The sequence below is a fragment of the Maylandia zebra genome, linkage group LG14 (assembly GCF_041146795.1).
Source record: "Maylandia zebra isolate NMK-2024a linkage group LG14, Mzebra_GT3a, whole genome shotgun sequence".
Lineage (NCBI taxonomy): Eukaryota > Metazoa > Chordata > Actinopteri > Cichliformes > Cichlidae > Maylandia > Maylandia zebra.
In genome coordinates, this window is record NC_135180.1 from 30,353,131 (window position 1) to 30,369,765 (window position 16,635).

Sequence of the window (16,635 nt, forward strand, 5' to 3'; positions counted from 1 at the left end):
AGAAGATGTAAGGCAAACTACTTAATGACATGTCATTAACTAATCGCCTAATGCACAAAACTATGTTGTGTTCATGCCTTTCCTTAACAGTGACTTCATAATCCTCACTCTCCACATGCCTACTTTTACACAGGCACAGGAGTACAAACTCAACAGTGAAGAAACAGGGAACCAAGCCAGTAACACAAGGGTAAGCAAATGGTGTTGATCATCTGGTAAAATGACTTTAAGCTATGTCAATCATCACATGTACATACCTCAGCTATGTATTTTTTTGATGATTTAGGTACTAATCCTGGCAAACGTTACAGTTCGGACAAATGTTGTTTAGTATCAAATCGTAAAGCTTCAATATGAAGTAAAAAGATACGTCTGTTTAAAGCGCATTTAAGCAGGATCTGCATGTGTAGCAAAAGGTGTGTGTGTATCAGTTCATAAGACATTTTTAAGACTATTTTTTCCTCCAACAGTGCCAGTCAGGCAGTAGGAGCAGAAGGCAACTGTGGAGGAAGGGAGCTTGTCAGAGCTGTCTCACTGGGTGATGTTAATATGGCAATGCTAAGCTGGCACAGGACTTAAGCAGCTTACAAAGTACAGGGAAATAAACTTGATGATTCCACAGCAGTTTGCATGACTTTTTTAAATCCTAAAGAGTTTAAATACACATCCCACCTCATGCTGTCCACACGACAATTTGCACGATCAAAATCGTGCACACTTGATCGCAAATGTAAAACTGCCGTCGTTTGTTAAACTAAAGCTGATTAATTGTTTTGGATGCTACCAGATAAATTGAAGCTTCATCTTTTATTGACTGCTTCAGTGGCCTGCTTCACCTACTTGCCAGTTGATATCTAGTTTCCATTAGGAATCAATATCCATGTGGGTCATGGCAAATCCCTCAATTAACTTGGAAAGTGAGGGAAAAATGAACTCCACCTCGGTCCACTTGAAGTAACTTTCACTTTTATCTCTTGAAAACATTAAAAACAAGGTTGGATCAAGGCCCAAAGACCTGACCAATATAAATTGGCAAGCACATTTTTAACAACAAGCCTCTCCTCTCACAAAGCTGTAAATTTCCATCACAGAGCCAGTTGTGCCAGGTCACACGTTTTTCTCTTCACATAGCATATCAGGTGGTATGACATGGATTCATAATTGCCATTAAAGCTATCCATCACTCAAATAGCCCCCATGGTTCATGTGAAATGTAATTCCAAATGTTAGATGCTATATGGAGAATACTGTATGACCATCATTGTTCAGTGATATGATGTCATTTTGGTCTGTAGGAGCTGATGTTTTATTGTTTAAGCGTGATGGTTTTATGGATTTCCTGTCAGCTTGTTGGATATCAGCAGTGACCTGGAGATCAACCTTGTCAGAACTGGGGTCCAGTGATGGCAGTTCCCTCAGCCAACCCAGCCTTTGAATATGCATCCCCCTCCTTCTCACCCTACACCCTGCAATCCCCAACCATCTGCTCACATCTTGGTGTCACTAGATTCCGGTTGCCTGTACTTTCACCCAAATTTCTCCTGTAATGATAATACCCCCAATAACAGTCCTAATCCCAGCATGCCACGCTGCTCAATTACAGTCTTTAGGAGGATGGGATTACGAGCAGAGATGGATGGAGGGGAGGGGGAGGATGGCTGGAATGAGCTGAGATGAAGGGTGGGGGGGGGGGGGGGGGGGGGGGGGGGGGGGGGGAGAGAGAGGGGAGGAAAAGGATAAGGGGGAGGAGAGACTGCTTTTTACTGCCATGAAAGGCTGCAGATGAAGAGACAGGCACAGCAGCAGTGGGTAAATCCCAAATAGCCTGTCACCAGCCGACAGCGCACTGGAGCGTGTAGAGCACAGAACAGCACAGCAGACTGGCAGAATGGGTTGAGCCAGGCTAGGGGGAGAGGGAGGAGGTTGTCTGGTGGGGCTGTAGGAGATGTTAAGGGTTCGCCAATTTGACTTTGGCATAGAGACAGGAGATTGGAGAAAAATACAGCAGGTGACGGAGACATGGGACAGGGTGGCTTGGGTCACGATTTCAAGCTCGACTCATAAACATTTCTCTGTGATTGTGGCAGAGGGACTGAGGAGGGGGAAATGGAGTAGAAAGCTGACAGGGGGAGAATGAGGAGAAGTGCGAAAGAAAGAAAGAGTCGGAGAGAGAGAAAGCAGAGAAAGTCAAGCTTGGAAATAAGGCACAGGGCTTATATCTCCACACTAGCATTTACGAAATCCAGGCCCAAATAAACATCCTTCTTCCTCATCCATTTAGTTGTGGATGTTGATTGAGGGTGCTGGCAGGCAGATGAGCCATAATCAACTACCCATCACAACAGCAGCCATCTCACACAGTGACACTGCCAGCCGTACAAGGGATCCTGCAGCCAAGTGACAAATCTGGGTTTGCAGAACAGATTATATTTACACACACGTCAGTGTTCTCCGTGTTTCTGTAGTCAGAGCACGTCAGTAAACTTTCAAAAGGTAATCATCATTTGAATATGAAACCAGTAATGATCCTGTTCTACTAGACCAGAGTTTGGCAACCTTTACGATCAAATGAATCATTATTGAGCAATTTTTAACCTCCACCCAAAAAAACGTAGAGACATAAAAAAACTACTTGAGCCTTATAATTAATCTTTTAACATGTGACTACTCTAAAGTGGGCTATTCAGGGATATTTAGTGCCTTTAATGTGTGTTTTCAAAAAGCATTTCTTTTGTTGCATCTATGAAATTAAAGCAAAAATGATTGCCAATTATGAAGTGAAGGTATTTGTACAGTCCATGTTACTGAGGTTTAGTACAGAAGATAAGGCAGCAGGTTAAAGAGACAGGGTATGACACACAGTATAGTTAACTAAACTTTTTTTTTTAACCTGGTGTCGGTATAGGCTAAAAATTCTAATAACTGAAGAATACAATTACTAAAATGAATGATAAATAAAATTTTAAATGTAAAAAGAAAATGTTTCCATATTCGTGTTCATCCAGAATATTTTAAAGACACAGGAAGCCACTCAAGAAGAGCTGCATGCAGCTCCAGAGCCTAAAGTAACAGTATTCAGATTAATGTCAAGAGCACATATTTCATCAAAACAAATAAAGTGTGCTGTGTTCATGTCTAGTTTGCTGCTACTGAACTTTTCTCAAATGAAATAAATGTTTTCTTTGGGCTTCTGTTACTGAGATGCTAAACACTGTCAAAAAAAACTGAAACCACAAAAGCTGATTGAGTAGAGATTTTAGTTGTTGACCTTTGACCAGCATCAAATTAGCCAAAACTACTGGATTGTTGTTGGTGAATCAAAAAATAAATAAATAGAGGACCTAAATAATTTTTCTAATGAGGACCTGAAACTCCACAAGGTTGGGGAATTCATGCTTGAGTTCAAACTTGAAAGCCTAAACACCTAACAAATGTCAATTGAAAAAATGTCTTACATTTGAATAACTCACTAAAATATGCACCAAAGATACACACACACACACACACACACACACACACACACACACACACACACACACACACACACACACACAGGTAAATTAAGCATGTGTTAAATGTGTGGAGTTCTCCTTTGACAGTTTATCCTTAGCCTTTAGCAATCCACTACATCTTAGTGACATCTGAGACGTCTGTGATCATCCATCAGGACTTATCTGGGGTAAAACAAGAGGTAACAGTGGATCAGCCAAACAATGAATGAAATGTTTCCCCCACAGAGAAAGACTCTTTTTCTGTCTAACGTCCTCCAGAGGGAACCTTCGTGTTCTCTTGTCAAGTTCTGTTCCACTGATTCTCCCACTGATCCAGCACAGTCGTCATGTCAAGCCCAAAGTACACATGCAGGCAGACCCTGGTCAACAAAGCCGTGCCTACCAAAGCATGAAGTGAAAAAAGAACCCCCCCCCCCCCTCACACACACACACACTCCCCACACCAAACAAGTGACATGACATAGCACCTGATAAAGCTGATAAAGTGACATGACCAGCTACCAGTGATGGTCAGTGGTCCAGAGTGGTTACAACACCACGGAGAGGGGATGGGCTCACTGAAGTAAATCTGCACTCCATATACTTTCCACCTGCATCTGGTAAAACAAATTACACAACTATTGATGATAACAAATTTACACAGTGGATAAACAGCAGGGCAATGTTTGTTATGTACTAACCAGCTTGTAATTACCCAAATAAATCTTATACTCCATGGTCTTAATTTTTATAAACATTAATCCCTGCAATCTTACAGATGTATTTAGAAATAGTTATTGTCATGGAGACTGGAGAGAGAGCAAAATGTGGATATGATTTAATGCTACAGCCACAGAGATCTTAAATGCTTTTAAGAGCCACGTAGGAGACTTTTGAAAGATATATCTGGAACTTTCAGCAGCAACAGGAGGCCTTATAGTAAAGTAGATATATATGTCGGAAAGGCATATCATTTCTAAAAGCAGTAGGGTACATCATCGTTCAGAATAAGATTTGCAAATGTAGATTTGCATATTTCTCTCACCCTTGTGCATGTATTCATTGTGTATCGATGTGTGTGTGTGTGTGTTTTAGCATGTCAGTCTGAAATATTGAAAGAAATGTACTTGGAATAACAAAGTTGCCAATTTTCCTAATGATATTGATGACAGTTTCATTACAGTTTCATTTTACTTGCCACACACTTAATTCGACAAATCCGACAACACTGCAGTACTGCTTGACACAGCTTTGCTTGAGTCTGAATGATTAAAGTTAATATATTCATCGGAGATATATTTATTGGCATGTATTTCATCTCCTGAATGACACGTTAATTAATAAGAAGAAATTTAACAGCATAAATGCTGTGTTTTTTTCCAGAGTAGTGACAACTTTTTCTTTCTGTAACCATGAAATGTTCTACCCAATACAAACATCATGTATGTTATATGTTGAATTGAGTTCAATTCAGTTTTATTAATATTGCCCAATTTACTGTAACGGTCATCTCAAGGCACTTTATATAGCGAGGTAAAGACCCTACAATAAGACCACAACAATCAAACTATGTCCTGTGGGCAAGCACTTGTTGACTCCCTTTTAACAGGAAGAAACCTCCAGGACAATCTGGGTCACGGGGTGGCAGTCATCTGCGTTTTTGGTTGAGGGAACAATGGAAAGACAGAAGCACAGAGAGACAAGGAAAAACACAAACTATGGAAGAAAGTAGGAAAAAGAAGTTAATGAAATGCAGTAGTTGCATGCAAATTCATCAGGTGTAGCTAAAAAGGGTTCACTGCATCATCAAAAGCCCACCAAGCAGCCTGAGCCTACAGAGTCACAATTAAGAGGTTATTCTGGGTTTTCTGATCCAGTTCTAACTATAGTATATTTTATTTGTTAAAAAGGAAAGGTTTAAGCCTAAATGTAAAGGTAGAGATGATAGCAAGGCGTTGACTCCACAGGACAGAGTCCTGTCAGCTGAAAACTCTGGATCACATAACTTAACTTTTGGTGGTAATATGATACTAAAAAGACTTTAAAAGGATATGAGGGAGAAGAATGTTATGAGAATTTAAATTAAATTCTGGATTTAATAGTAAACCTCAGTTTCATCAGCATTTGGAAGCAAGAAGTTAAAAATCATCCAGACATAACAAATTGATTTGTTTAATCTGGCTTCATTGATAAACACAGCTGGGTATCGTCTGCGTAGCAATGAAAATATATGCATTGTTATCTAAGCATTATCTATGGGGAAACACTTATAATGTGAAAAGGATCAGCCAGAGAACTTTGTGTGCTAGGAACACCCCTCGTTTACATAACCATTTGGGATGCTGTGGATACATATTGATATAATTCAAACCAGATCGCTGTATTTCATTTAATACTGGTTAGTTCTAATGTGGTAAAATGTAATCACTGCTTTTGAATGCTACAATTAAGTCTGCAAGGGCCACTCTCCACTGTCAGACACCATAAGAAGATATTAAGTAACCTTCAGTAGGGCAGTGTCTGTGCCATCACCTCTACATACTAACTAAAGCTCTTTAAATAAACCATTTGGAAATGGTCACAGAACTGTTTGAACACTCTATTAAGACCTTCTGGAAAGAACTTGGCAATCAGTATATAAATAAGTGAGACAGATGGATCTAGTAAGGTCTTTTTCTCTCTTTTTCTCTACAGTTTGCATACCGCCACAACAGGTCCACTGATGATGCCATAGCCCTGACACTACACACTGCCCTGTCACACCTGGAGAAGAGAGACACGTATGTGAGGATGCTGTTTGTAGATTACAGCTCAGCATTCAATACCATCGTTCCCTCGAAGCTGGACAGGAAACTGCAGGATCTAGGACTGAGCAGCTCCCTCTGCAGCTGGATCCTTAGCTTCCTGTCTGACAGACGCCAGGTGGTCAGACTGGGCAGCATCACCTCATCCCCCATCACACTGAACACTGGTGCTCCACAGGGGTGTGTACTGAGCCCTCTCCTGTACTCACTCTACACCTACGACTGCACAGCCACTAACAGCTCCAACATCATTGTGAAGTTTGCGGACGACACTACAGTGGTGGGTCTTATCACCAACGGTGATGAGACGGCTTACAGGGAGGAGGTCAGCGCCCTGACCCACTGGTGTCAAGACAACCATCTCACCCTCAACGTCGCAAAGACAAAGGAGTTGATAGTGGACTTCCGGAGGTGCAGAGAAGTACACACCCCCATCACCATCAACGGCGCTGCTGTGGAGAGAGTGAGCAGCTTCCGGTTCCTTGGCGTACACCTGGCTGAGGATCTTACGTGGTCAGTACACACAAACAAAACAGTGAAGAAGGCGCAGCAGCGCCTCTTCTTTCTCAGGAGACTGAAAAGATTCGGCATGAGCCCCCGCATCCTCAGGACCTTCTATCACTGTGCCATTGAGAGCATCCTCACTGGATGCATCACCACCTGGTATGGCAACAGCACCGCCTACAACTGCAAAGCTCTCCAGCGAGTAGTGCGGTGCTCTGAACGGATAATTGGAGGTGAGCTTCCCTCCCTCCAAGACATCTACAGGAAGCGGTGCCTGAGGAAAGCGGGGAGGATCATCAAGGACTCCAGTCACCCCAGCCATAAACTGTTCAGACTACTTCCATCAGGAAGGAGGTTCTGCAGCATCCGGTCCCAAACCAGCAGACTGAGAGACAGCTTTTTCCATCAGGCCATCAGACTGCTGAACACTTCATAGACACCTCAGCTTCACTACTGGAACTTCAACATTATGCACTCCACACTGTATATAAATGCCACTTGTTTTGCACATATTCAACTCTGTATATTTTATATATTTTATTATTATTATTATTTTTTTTTTTTTTACTATTTAATTTGTAAAAATGTGTATACACACACACACACACACACACACACACACACACACACACACACGTAGGAAAATATTTAGTATACACATCCAGAAATGCATACACTATTATATATTGTACATATATTTATTAGTTTCAGGTTGGCCATTCTTGTATTTTGCTCGTTTGTGTTGTTGTGTTTGCACATCTCTGTTGCTTGTGGGGCTCGCACACAAGAATTTCACTCGCATGTGCTGTGCCAGTGTGCCTGCACATGTGATGTGACAATAAAAAGTGATTTGATTTGATTTGATTTTTTAAGTAGTAGTAAAGCTGAAGTAGAGATTAGTAGTAAAACGTCTTTTAAGAGTTTGCGAATGTGCTCTAAAAGTAATGTTGATGGTTTGGAGGAAGTAAGTATTGAGGACAGTTCAGGAAGATCAATAGGAGAGAAGCAGACCTAATAAATACAAGCAATTATTACATTTGCTGTGCTTAATGATGTATCCATGCTATGATTTTCTTTTCTCTAACTGCATTTTTATTCAAAAAAAAAATAATGAAGTTATTTCTACTTACAACTAAAGGAAAAAGGTTCAACAGAGCTCTGACTATTAAGTGGGGCTACAGTGCTAGAAAACAAGGGTTCTTCCTGTTTTCCTCTATGAGTGATGAATAAGATGAACTAGCTGCACAGGGGCTTTTTTTATTAGAGTAACAACATTACCACCTTACGCATTCTCTGTTTTATATCTCTCTGAGTTTTTTCTTTCTTTTGTAGAGGATCCACAGTATGCAGTAATGTATACAGTGAGGCTCCAGCACTTGTAACAAGATAATCAACTTAACTGTGCCCTTCACTGTGTGAGCACATGCCATTGAAGGAAATAAATAAGTGAAATCCCTTCCTTAAGTTCACCTGCTGCAAGTAATTTTTTCCCAGTACTGTGTACTCCACTGTTGCAAAACTTAAATATTTTTAAGAAATGGAGAGACAAAGAAGAAATACCATTAAATAATAAATGTCTATGCCATATGGAAGGACAAGACTACGAGAGTGCTTAAAAAGGAGACTGTGCTCACTTTGAACACCACAGAAGCTACTTCATAGACAGCATTTGAAAACTGATTTAACATATTCACTTTAGATGAACGTTTCCATAAACATCTAATGTGTAAAGAGCCCTTCGCTTGAAGTAAAAACCCGTCCAATTAAAGTGTCACTAAATAAACAGGATGAAGTTTACTGATAAAGGCTGAGGGAATGGGGAAGATACATAGTCACCCTAATTATTCCAGCGATATTTGGGCTCTGAACTTAGCCAGTGAGGTCATGGGGAGTTTCCAGAGCGATGTTCTGGTCAGGCACTGTTGATTATTTTTCAGCAGATTGCTCTATCTCAGTAAAGCAGCATTAGCTGAGTTTTGAAAGCAAGGAGCAACTGGTGTAGCATCTGGCTCCCATGTTTACATGGAGGGGGACAAGATTAATAGGGTGAATTAGCATATCTATGTAAGGACCTAAGAAGTGTGCATTCTAATTACTTTCACAGCCAACCATGCCAAGACCAGATAACTGCCTTTGTCTTCTTCTTAGCTGAGAGTGGAAGGATGGACAGTGTCATCCTGACAGCATAAGAGAGAAAAGGAGGCACCTCAATTATGTTTGCTGCCTGGGTTAGTTTCAGAGTAAGAACATCATGAGAATTACTGCAGAGACTTAAAGGAACCTGAAGATAGCCTCAGAGACAAAACCCAGTGATGACAAAAATATTCTTAACATTCATAACGCCTACAGACCAAGCTCTCCAGCTTTGTAGGACCAATACAGAGAGAGAGAGTGAGAGAGAGACATCAGTAAAGGTTTGTGAATACATTAATCTCACAGCACTGTCAGAGCAACAAGCTTCGCAACAAGGACAAGTGGTGTCACATGTTCACTGACAGCAGAGTTATGAAGGACACACAGATGGTGTTGTCAGTGAGATCAAGGAGGTAAAGAATGCAGCTAGTATCATTTAATAATTAGATGTGTGCAAAATGTGTCTTAAAGCTGATACACAGGTTTCACAGACGTAGCTTTTCCACATGAGACATTGCACCTGTTTGAGAGGAAGCATCATTCTTTTAAGAGTCATAGAAGAACTCTCAGTGATGGTGAATGAAGCATGTGTGTTTGTGTGCTAGTGTGTGCAGCAGAACATCTCTCCAGTGAACAGACAGCAGCTTCTTCACATGTGGTGGTGACATGGCTCATTACTGGGGGATCCAGCAGTCTATCAGGAGTCTACAAAAAGTTGAAAGTACTACTCACTCAGCAAGTAGAGTTTAGAGTAGCTTATGCCACAGAAAACACAGATGCAACAGGAAGAAGAGGGATAAAAGAATAACGAATAAATACAGTTTTGTATTAAATTTGATGCCATGATAATGTATTTATGTATTTATTATCCCCTAATTGCTGCAAGATAATTATGGTGGTTTGACCTTTACTAAGTACACAAAAGATGTGCATGAGTTGATGTAAAAACCCAGCGGGGTAGGTATTGCGAAGTGAGGCACTCACTGGCCACTTCAAAACAAGTTTGGGATGATTTGAGTTTTGTGACATGCTCTGTTATCTTGCTGGAAGCGGCCATCAGAATATGGGCACACTGTGGTACAGGAATGATTATAGACAGCAACAGTACTCAGGTAGGATGTTGCATTTAAACGATGCTCGGTTTTATTGAAGTGCCCAAAGTGTGCCAAGAACATATCCCCCACACGAAAACATCACTTCGATCGGCCTGAACCCTTGAAGCGAAACAGGACACTTAAACAGGATAACAAAAGTTGCAGCAGAACACTTTTCCTATTTTATATTAACCAATTTCAGTGAGACTCTGCAAGTTGCAGCCTCCGTTTCCTGAATGACAGGAGTGTTCTTCTGCTCTCTGGATATTTTCTGGGTGTTTTTTGGACCATTCTCCAAAGCCTAGAGATCATTGCAGTTTCTGAAACACTCTGACCACTCCATCACGCACCAACAACCACTCCACATTCAAAGTCTTGACCATACCTACATGCTTAAATGCACTGACCTGTTGCCAAGTGATTGGAGGATTAAATAGTTTGTTTCGTTAACAGCAGTTGAACAGGTGTACCTAACAAAGTGGCTGGTAAGTGTATATTGCAATGAACAACAAGAACTGTAAACAGATTTCACATCATCTGATACAAAGATGATGTAAAATGAGTATTGAAAAATATGAGAAAGGGAATAATGAAGAGTGGTGACTCAATAAGAGCTCTGTATTACTTCATGTGTTGAATGTTCAAATAACAGGCTGACGTCTTGCAGTAATTCTGGTAAACATGACATCACAAAGTTCAGTTTTAACCTGACTGTAGGCAATGCAACAGAAATGCCCAAAAACCTGAACATGAAAATATACCAGATTGTTGTTTTCATGTCATTTCACCATATCATAACAGCATCCCTGCTCCCACACGCTCTGCGCTGCGTCTGCATCTTCGTCACACACAGGCTCACACACCCACCGCAGTCGCTGCTCAGAACGAGCTGTACCTTTAACTTTCCCAACACTGTTGACATCCTCTGTGCTTGAATACTCGGCTGAGCTTTCAAAGTTCTCTCTACATTATTGAATACCTTGGATTTTAAACGAAACTCTAAAGCATTCCACATGGTTTTGTGTCTCCCTGGTTATCTAACCACTTTCTCTGCTCAGCGTAGGTATTCCATTACCCATCCACTGGGAGCTAATTTGTATTTTTACAATGTAGCTACTCTAAAGCATCTGAAGAAGCTCTACGCTTGTGCCTTTTTCTAATGCCATTTATGAGAATCACATAAAGTTCAAGGATTGGTCAAGTGATTGAGCGCTCGTCACATATAATTTAGAGAGGTGTGTGTGTTTGTGTGTGCACCACTGAATGCCTATGTATTGTCGTTCATTTGTGCTCATGTGTGAATGTGTAAATCTCTATTACAATGCAAAGCTAAACTGAAATAAATGATGTCTACATTCTGCCCCACCCTGCCCACATATCTAACGCTGCAAGAATCCAGTAACTGGGTCAGCAACATAAACATGCTTAAACACAAGCTGAATCCTTCTTGTTGCTTCCACAGACAAGATGCAGAGTGACACTAGAGATACAACCCTGAAATATGGATGCATTGGGACACAGTCCATAATCCCACTACCCAAAAATGGTGTCTGTATGTGTGGGGGTGGGTATGTGTAGGATTTTTTTTTATAGCTATAGTAGGGATGATGGACAACGGAGAGAGTAGTAAGAGCAGAAAATACTACCAAGAATAGGAAAGTGGATCATTGACTCGATTAGAGATAAAAAGCACAGCTGACTCTAAAAATTGAGGATGTTTCCGTTATCTTTTATTTAACAGTTCAGGTTTGATTACTTTTCAACATTCTTAAAGATTGTGGTCTTAATGAAACATTTTTTGTTAATATACAAGAAAGAAATGTCACATTAAGCTTCAATCCAGTCCCAGTGACCTCCCCTCTTCGTCAAAACAGTTTAAGTGCTTGTATTTTAAATGCCAGTTACAAAAAGGACATTTATATACAGATATCCACATGAGGCCACCTGAAAAAATTACTGAAGAAGATGCATTTCAATAATAAAGGTCTTTATTAATATACGCATTCTCAGTACTGGTCTTTCATTGTCCTACCAGCCGTTTTTTATTACATTCATGTAGCCCAGAATGCTCCTTGTAGTACTGTACACCTGAAATGAGACCATGTGTTTGAATTTGGATGAACCTTCGCCTTCATTTCTAACATAATAAACATATTAACAGACAGCATCATTATCCTGTGTTAAAAATACCAGTGTCAGTTTTAATAATTTATAATTATGTAGAGCCATTAAATATAAACAGACAATTTAATTATATGCAACTGTATTTTGATGAATTCTACACTGGAGTCCATGCATTTAACAATGAAATCAATACTCGCATTAATCAAGTTCCTGAGAGTCATTACTACAGCATGAGGTACAAATGATGAAAAACATGCCGGCACGAGAACATAATATCTAGTGGAGATAAACAGCTACACAATGAAAAAATAAAAACTTGCCTGATGTGCAGCAGGAGGGAGTTCAGTGGACTGACAAGCTCAAGTGTAACATTGATGCTTTAATTTGAAACAAGGAAAAGGGTAAATGGGGCTAACCTGTTTGTAATGGGAGCTAGTTTGTCTGCCACTATTAAACAAATTCAATTTGTTAGGTCTCCTTTAGAGCAGAACACGCACAAGACAAACAATCAGGCCCAGAAAACCTGATCTAAAGAGAGAACAGCAAGTTAAACAACAGTCAAAATGTCCTCAGGAATAAGCAGAACCAAGGAACTGAGCATATATCATACTTCAATATCCTGCATGGTTACTGCCTAGGTGAAAATTGCTTTTTAGGCTCTAAACGGTATGAGTAAACTCGTTAACAACACTTCTATGCAAATCCACAATAATCATCATTTCTACGCTCAGGGAATGCTGAGGTAGGAGAGAAAACCTCTATCTTTAAGTATCTCCCAAAATAGTCTGAGGTATATGAAATGTCAGATTAGCTCAAATTCCCATCCACTAGCTTTCAAAGAGAGAAATATATGCATAGAAAATACACAGTATGTCAGAGGTATTTATAAATCATTTTCTAAGCACTCTCCTGCACCTTATGGCAAATTTACATTTTTATGAGATTTGAACTATGACTATAATGTGGAATAGCAGATGTTTGAGGTTTCTAAGCCGAAGATTGGGTCCAGTTGTCCACATTTTCAGAGCTTTTACCCTTAATTTTAGCTGGCAGGTGAGTTTTACCTGTGTAGTTGATACTCTTGTATGCAACGACCTTCTATCCTACACACAAACACTGCTGTGTCAAACTGCATCACTGAAGACGCCTTGTTTCTGAAATGCATAGTTCTGCAGGTGACATACTCTAGTAATGTATCAAAAGAAATATGTGCATCCATAAAATGTGTCCAGTTTTATTTATTTTAGCCTTGGACACAAGAAAAGGCAACTTATCTCACCACATAACTAACCACATCTGGTGTAGGGCAAAGAGATTGTTCAAGAGGTGCTTTCCAATTAGGCATTAATTCGTCACACAACCTCACACTTTAATTAAATGTAGCACATCAAATGGAGATGTGAAATATGGGGTTATTAATGTGATGACCGATAATGTTGTTGCCAAGCAGAGGCCTCCATACCCAGTATAAGCCTGAAGCCTCTGAAGACTGGTGGCATCACAGCTTAGCCTTAATCCCTCTGCCTGTCAAAAAGACACATTTTCCTAATTGCCTTTTAACTTATATGAAATTAGCACCTACGTAAGTCAAATTATCATTCCATGATGTGGATAACTGAGATTGGGCAGGGAGGTTTGTACAGTGATAGGCTGTTCGAGCTCATTAATTATTGTGTTGTTGGGGACGGCAGCAGGGAGAAGAAGCTCTGCATTAGGGATGTGAGGATAGTACCTCTCACGGGGGCGATCATGGGGCATTAGCCCTTTCCTCCAAGGATTATAGATTGAATGTTCAAGGCACTGCCAAGGGAAACATACACTGAATAGGATTTTGGCTTAACTCCATAGAAGAAGCGGGTGCCATGGAGCTATAGAAATGGTCAAAATCACCAATTATACAGTCTTTGTAACAAAATGAACACAACTTTGAGAATTTCCTTCACTAAAGACACAATTTTTGTAATGACTGAAGATGACCCAGTTGATAACAACAGATTGAGATTAGGGTTTTACATAATTTGCGATTATGATTTCAAGGGGATTTTCTATAAAGAGCCTTAAACAGTTACTTAAAAAATATGTCAAAGAACAGAAATTCCATCAAAGATGGAGCCTAGATTGTTGAAATTGTTGGCAGTACTGTAAACAAAGTGCTGTTTAAGAGGTTAAGTTAGAGAAAATTGTTCAATATCACATGAATACTATTTGTGGATGCATATTTTTCAAAGACAGATGCCAGAATTCCCAAAGCAACAGTTCAGACGGCCAACCAAAACTCATCGGTTAATGGAAAATATTACGAGCTAGCTTTGATTATGATTATAGCCAAAATCATAATCACAAATATTATAATAAATACTGAGATGATGATTGTTTACAATTCAGATTGCTCAGTTTTAGAAGCATTATGCATTTATTGATCTTTGTTCTGACATTTTCTTTGAAACATCTGATTTTCTTAGGGCTTAACCGAAAACCAAATAACTAAATGACTTGGGGGTGTTTTTTAATGTTTTTGTCTTACACTGGCAAACAATGATCCCTGCTGGGCAACGCCTACAAAGCAGGAGATCTGTGAGTGTTTTTTTGTTTGTTTTTAGGGAGGTGCAAAAGTGGACTACAGCAAAGAAAAAGTGTGTGTTGGATTCATAAGACAAAATGACAGAGTCACAGCAAAAATGAATAAAAGTACTTAATTATCTTGCTTGTATAATCACTGAATGCAAACATTTATAATATAAAATAACATTTGATTACTCATTATCGTTCATAATAATTACAATTATCCCTCTAAACCAGAAATAAAGAAATACATAAGTGAATACATTCCATCATCTGTAGGTATAAAAAAGTAAAAAATAAAATACTGTATTCAAGTAAGTAATTACAATATTAGACTACGGTTCAACTGTAGTAATAATCATGTAAGAGGAATCTGTTACATCATCACACCATACTGCAAAAGGAGAAAAAAAATATATATGATACATATGAACAATGCTTAGATTAGCTTTGTTTGCAGTGCAACACAAACATCAGACTTGAGACACTCTAGGCTTATCATCCTCTCCACTACCATTTCCTTCATCCCCATGGCAACTACTCATCTCCTTATTCTAATCACTACAAGTTAACCTTGATATGAAACAGTGCACAAGGGACCACTCACACTTTTGTGCAGGCTTCTGAAGACAGACACCATCCCTAATAATAGCCATAAAAGAAATCACTGTCTCAATTTTATGGGAGCCTGAAGATGAATGATGAGCATACAAGACACGCTGAAAATGACATTTGGGGAACAAGTCAGAACGAAACAACAAAGAGCTGAAGATTTGAAAAGAAAATGATGTACTTGAGGAAAAAATTAACTATAGTTCCATGAAATATGTAAAGTTGAGGATGTGGATTAGTCAACCATTATTCTGGAGCCTCACTGCCCCAAACCACCAACAAAGACATTCATTTCAACTTCAGTTACATATCCTGACATGTAAAACACATAGTTACACTCTGCATCTACGTGTTGTAGCTATTTGTCTACCCAATTTAATGTACTAGATCCTTTAGTTTGAGTGCTATAAATGAAACCCATAAAAAACCCCGCCCTATCTGTTGTGCAGAGCTCATGATAGCCTTAATGATCAAATGCAAAACAAGACAACTCCTGAGCACTTACTTCCCCATAAAAGGTGTAAGAGATAATGCTCATTGCTATTCCTCTGATGGAACCCTGCCTTCATGCTATCAATTATTAGTGAGCTATGCAGGTTTCTAATAAGGATGAAATATTTTATACTTGTGTGATGAGGAAAACACAACTACTGAAACAAACAATTTTCAGAGGTGGTCCATAAAAACATTAAAGGTCTTGGCTAATATGCTCATATAACTTCCTACATCATATCTGATGGGGAAAAAAGGGAAACAAAAAAAACATGACTGACAACCCAGGGACACTTCACTGTAGTTTATGGAAGTATTTTGTTGGGGGTCGCTGAACACATTTAAAACTAGCGCAGGAAAAGGCTTGGCCAAGAAGAGTGGAGATTGAGATGGCCTATCTCATTTTTATGGCGCCCCCCCAGGCTACAAGCCGGGTAATTATGAGTGACCCAAGGAATGCGTGGCCCGTGGTCGGCTCTGGCCCTGAATGACCTCTAGTGACCCTTCCATTAAACAAGGCCAGCGATGGTTTGTCAGACAGAGCATGCACACACATACACACACATACACACACAAACACACGCAGTATAAAAATAAATAAAAGAAAGCGGCCACTACATGAGCACAACTAGGGTATAGTAAAAAATAATAGTCCATGAAATATCAGAAAATAGCGAATATCCCACCATTCCCAGCAATACATTTTTTCCCCAAATCGTGAAGATATTCAGTACATGTTTGAAAACATGTGTTTTTTAAATCCATCAAAATAAATGTGATGGTGATGAATTGCTGAACTTCCTTTCAATCCACCAATCA

General features: G+C 39.7%; 1 protein-coding gene and 1 long non-coding RNA gene across 10 annotated transcripts in view; one reads left to right on the forward strand and one right to left on the reverse strand.

Annotated features, from left to right (window-relative positions):
- The window catches only part of LOC143421963 (uncharacterized), a 28,565-nt gene extending 27,954 nt beyond the window's left edge, over positions 1–611 (forward strand). Inside the window, exons 2-3 of the long non-coding RNA XR_013101566.1 lie at positions 134–190; positions 471–611. This is a non-coding gene — a long non-coding RNA (uncharacterized LOC143421963). The remainder of the gene's footprint in view (positions 1–133; positions 191–470) is intronic.
- The window catches only part of robo2 (roundabout, axon guidance receptor, homolog 2 (Drosophila)), a 260,051-nt gene that overhangs the window by 203,114 nt on the left and 40,302 nt on the right, over positions 1–16,635 (reverse strand). The gene's annotated exons all lie outside the window — the stretch shown is intronic.